The following is a 5,454-nucleotide window of genomic DNA, read 5'->3' as shown; positions in this document are numbered from 1 at the left end:
GAGGGCCTGCCATGACCTTGACTCAAGCTCTTCCAGGACTAACTGTATTGCACTGACCTAGACCCCCAAGCTCCCAAACTCTGATACCATGCTGCACCTAGCCCACCATGTCCTGGCAGCCAGCCACCCTGAGCTGGAGATAATGCTACCTCAGGTCCTGTTCCAGTTCTGTTGGCCCAGAGTGCACTGGGACACCAACGGTTTTTGTGCATTGTGTCCAGGTGCCAATTAACCACCCCTGGGGGTATACCCAAGGATCCTCTGGCTCACTCTAATTGGTGGGAACCCCATTTAAAAGGACAGCTGTAGACCTTATGGGACCTCTGCAAGGAACACAGTGGAGTTTCAGTACATTTTAATCATGCTGCATTATGCCACCTGATTCCCCAGGCAATCCCTTTGAGGAACGACACCGCTCATATGCTAGTAGCCGAACCGTGAAAATATTTTCTCAAGTTGGCCTCCTGAGTTACTCTCAGACCCAGGGACAAATTTCATCTCTTGACTCTTCCAGGAAGTCTGTGCCATCCTTGGAATTCGCAAGCTCCAGACTTCCATCTACCACCCAGACAGACATATCAGTGGAGAAGTTAGTTGGATACTAAAGGCCATGCTCTGGGTTCCCTCCTAAGGAATTCCATCACTGGGACAATTCATGCCACCACCCCTGCTGCTCACTATCCTGTCTTCACTACCGCCCATTGGCTTTATCAGTTCACCCAGATGCCCTTTGGCCTGCATGGTGCCCACACAAACATTCCAGACATTAATGGACCCATTCCTTTGACCACACCTTGAATACACAGTCACTTACCAGGATTATGCAGTAATTTACAGCCATCTCTGGGATGACCATTGAACTTCATCTGCCATTTTGTCGCTTAGTTACCCGCTTTGTGCAACCTCTTTGTAAACTTTCCAATCTGCCTTTGACTTAACTATTTTAATTTTGAATCATCTCCTAATTTTGCCACCTCATTGTTTACCTCTTTGTCCAGATCATTTGTCAATATACTGAACAGCATCAATGCCACTTTAGAGCCCTACGGGACACCGCTATTTATCTATTTGTAAAACTTGACTGTTCATTCCTATCCTTGGTTTCATATCATTTAACCAGTTACTGATTCATGAGATGACCTTCCCTCTTGTCCCATGACCGCTTACTTATCAAAAGTCAATTTAAAGTAAATACTTTGTAAATTTGATATTTTTTGTTTTAGAAATCTAGAGCTAAAAAGATGGGATACACCTGGTCAGAACTGGAAGAGATTGCCCAGGATCAGAGGATGCTGGCAAATGTACATCAATGAGCTATGCTCCAAGATGTAGGACTGGAAGAGGCTTACTTTTTTTTATGCAGGGTAGAATGATTTAAATCAAGGTAATTTTAATCATTATTTAAATCGCCCCCAAAAAAATCACTTATTTACATGGAGCTACCGAAAAAGCTAAGACTGACTGTGCTTAGAGTGAACATAATTTTGGAGTGAGCATCATTGCACTTACAGGCAGTTGTTTTTTGAGGGGGGGAAAAAAGTACAGAATGGTGTCTCCTTGGAAATGTTGAGTTATGCGGAAGTAAAACAGAGAATAGACTTGTGGTATCACCATCATGGTCTGTGCCTAGGATGTTCGAAGATAAGGGATGTGTATTATGTTATAAAATGAGAAAACAGCAATTCTAGATTTCTCTTACTGCAGCTTTTTGTATTGTATACTTGATAGATTCTAAAACTAACAAGAAGTCCTGTGGGCACCTTATAGACTAACGGAAATTTTGGAGCATAAACTTTTGTGGGCAAAGACCCGCTTCGTTACCTGATACCAAAGGACATATAGAGAATTTTGAAGAATGATGTATAGCAGAGTGAATTATTTAAGTTACTAAACATTTGGTCCGCTCAGCCATGTCCCTATCATTTTCTCCCAGTAAGCAGTTTTCATTACGATGTTTCATTCTTGCAATTAGGCCCTGCATCTTCTCCTTATATTGCTTATATTTGCCATATTTTTGGTTTTTTAACCCATTGAACAAATTTCTCAAATATTCCCATATAGGATTTTAGAATTCATGAGCTCAGAACAAAACCAATCCTATCCAGCTTGTGTCTTTCTTTTCACGTCACTTTTCGTCTGCTGAGAAACATAAACTGAAAGCCCAGAACTTGGAAGAAGCCAGAGCTGGTACAATGGCTGTATCTGTGACAACTCACATCTTAACAAAAGTTAAACATTTGAAAACTGAACTCCAAACAGAGGGCTGCTTGTGCATTTGATGGAGCTGCAAACTTCTCTGGAAGACACAGTGGAGTACAAGCTTGGCTCAAATAAAAGTAAATCTAATCTCTCTTATACAGGCTGCAGAGGTTATCTGTTTCAACTAATATGAATTTCATATTCTTCAAAAAGAAGTTTAAAAAGCCACTAATTTGTCTTCAATATGCTCTTTATTCAGCAACAGTCCAAAAAAAGACTGAACCTCTTAGAAAAGATAAACACACTTGGACTGAAGTTCCAATTAGTCCAGGCAGGGAAAAACTGATGGCTTTCTCATGAGTGATTCTTGGTTGTGGTGTTAAAATTATTACAGCTGCTATTACTGGCTTTGGAAAGTATCTACCAAGGTGGAACAGGCCTAAGTAGTGACATTGATGGACTACTTTTGCTAACACATTGATAGAAGAGTATTATTCTCTTTTTTGTAAGTTTATTGTTGAAACCACTTAGCTCATTAATGTCATCGAGGCATCTGCTATGACAATATCACAAGGTCTGCTATCAAGATCTTTGTCCAGCAATACAAGCTACATTTGTATCAGAGAGCTATCCATTGACAATATACTGAAATAAGCAAAGGCTTCACAAGTTGACTAATTAAGACACTTATATTGAATCCTTACATGAAGAGGACAGGAAGTGTTTGTTAAGAACACTGTAAAAGTCCAAATCTTCAGTGACTTTGGGTATTCTACTCCACCTATACACAGCTTTTACTGATGCTTGTCCTATAAAACAGTGGAGTGAGGTGCTGCTAGCAAAGGGACAGACGTGATCAGGACAGAATAAGAATTTGAACACAGAATGGAATATCATTGAATGAATGAACATTTGACTTCAAGATCTTTTTTATCATCACAAGTGACTCAACCTGATCTTTCTACTGTGCTTCCCGGAATGAAATTAATCTCTTGCTACTCCCAGTCACAACACCTACAGATTTTTTTTCTTAAATCATTGAATAGAAATTTTTGTTATGAAAGAAGTTGCTTTCTGTCTGGCCACATGAATAAACTCATGAGGCCACCAACTGAAGAAACGGAAGTCCCGGACACATGAGATGCCACTAAAGATGAAGGTGCTGTATTTGAGTTCATTAATAGCAGAGGTGACTAATGTACAGATTCCAGGGGGGATACTTGTCACACACCCCTACCCTTCCCATGGCTCCACCTCTACCCACAAATCCCCATCCCCTCCTGCACCCCAACCTGCCTCTTCCTGTGGAAGTGCTGCACTTCTTCTTTTGAGTGCAGGAGCAAGCTTCCCCTTCCTCGGAATGGCACAGCCGAAGAGCCAGAGCTCATGCTGCTCTCAGGCCACACAAGCCGTGTCTACACGTGCACGCTACTTCGAAGTAGTGGCACTAACTTCGAAATAGCGCCCGTCACAGCTACACGCGTCGGGCGCTATTTCGAAGTTAACTTCGACGTTAGGTGGTGAGACGTCGAAGTCGCTAACCCCATGAGGGGATAGGAATAGCGCCCTACTTCGACGTTCAACGTCGAAGTAGGGACCGTGTAGTCATTGCGCATCCCACAACTTCGAAATAGCGGGGTCCGCCATGGCGGCCATCAGCTGAGGGGTGGAGAGACGCTCTCTCTCCAGCCCCTGCAGGGCTCTATGGTCACCGTGGGCAGCAGCCCTTAGCCCAGGGCTTCTGGCTGCTGCTGCTGCAGCTGGGGATCCATGCTGCAGGCACAGGGTCTGCAACCAGTTGTCAGCTCTGTGGATCTTGTGTTGTTTAGTGCAACTGTGTCTGGGATGGGCCCTTTAAGGGAGCAGCTTGCTGTTGAGTCCGCCCTGTGACCCTGTCTGCAGCTGTGCCTGACACCCTTATTTCGATGTGTGCTACTTTGGCGTGTAGACGTTCCCTCGCAGCGCCTATTTCGATGTGGTGCTGTGCAACGTCGAAGTTGAACATCGACGTTGCCAGCCCTGGAGGACGTGTAGACGTTATTCATCGAAATAAGCTACTTCGATGTAGGCTTCACGTGTAGATGTAGCCACAATGAGCAGGACTACCCCCACACTTGCTGTTGTCACCACCACACTGCTTTGGGTGAAAGTAGGGGAGGGTGATCCTGCAGGGGGTGCACATGGCCCCAGGTGCAAACCTCCCCCGCACCACCTCTGCTTAGCAGAGTTTTACAAAATCGTAACAAGAAACCAAGGAGGATGCAGATGTGCTTTGCTAACTTTACCTGATCGTTTTAAAACACACACTACTTCTATCGATGGACTACCATTAATTAATTACTTCTGAAGAAAGGGCCACGAAGCATTTCTCAGCTTTTTATTGTGGTGTCATACAACCCACCTTCACCCTCGGGCTCTACCCCTCTACATTCAACACACCTCCATTGCACGGGGTAGGGGTGGAGGGTAGAAGTTCCGGAGGAGACAACGAGCAGGCCCCCGGCAGCCAGCAGCACGGGGGCAGCTCCAGGGTGGAGAGAGCAGCAGGGCCGGTTCAGGAGAGAGAGAGAGACCGGGCCCCGGCAGGCAGCAGCGGAGGCACCTCGGAGGGAAAAAAGCGGCGCAGGGCCCACGCAGGCAGCGAGGGGGGCAGCAGTTAGAGGGGGGGGGGAGTGGAGCATGCGGCACGGGGGCAATTCGAAGGGGGGAGCGGGGCGGGGCCCTGCAGACGGCACACGGGCTGTTCGGGGAAAGCGGGGCAAGGCCCCTGCAGGCGCATGGGGGCAGTTCGGTGGGGTGAGCGGGATAGGGCGCTTGCAGGCGGTATCAGGGCAGTTCGAGGGGGGAGCGGTGCGGGGCCCTGCAGATGGCACGGGGGCAGTTCGGGGGAGGGGGCAGGGCCCCTGCAGGCAGCACACGGTCTGTTCGGGGAGAGCAGGGCGGGGCCGGTTCCGGAGGAGAGGAACCGGCCCCGGCCGCAGAGAACACTTCGCCGGTCGCGCTCCCGGTAAGGCGGCGATGAACGCGGAGCGGAGGGCAGGGGCCCCCCACGCGCTCCTCCCGGGTGGAAAAACCGCAGGCGCAGCCACGATCACGCCAGCCATAGGCTCCGGCAGGGCCGCCGCGCTCCTCCTTCCCACCGCGCTCGCGCCTCAGCAGGGAATGACCCGGCCGCCATCTATTGGCTATGCAAATGAGAGAACGGCGGCAGCACCAATGAGCAGCGGCCACGGCTTGGAACGCGGGGCCGTGTGG

The sequence above is a fragment of the Carettochelys insculpta genome, chromosome 3, assembly GCF_033958435.1.
Source record: "Carettochelys insculpta isolate YL-2023 chromosome 3, ASM3395843v1, whole genome shotgun sequence".
In the NCBI taxonomy this organism is placed as follows: domain Eukaryota; kingdom Metazoa; phylum Chordata; order Testudines; family Carettochelyidae; genus Carettochelys; species Carettochelys insculpta.
The sequence above is the reverse complement of the archived record's forward strand: the minus strand, read 5'-3'. Positions refer to the sequence as shown.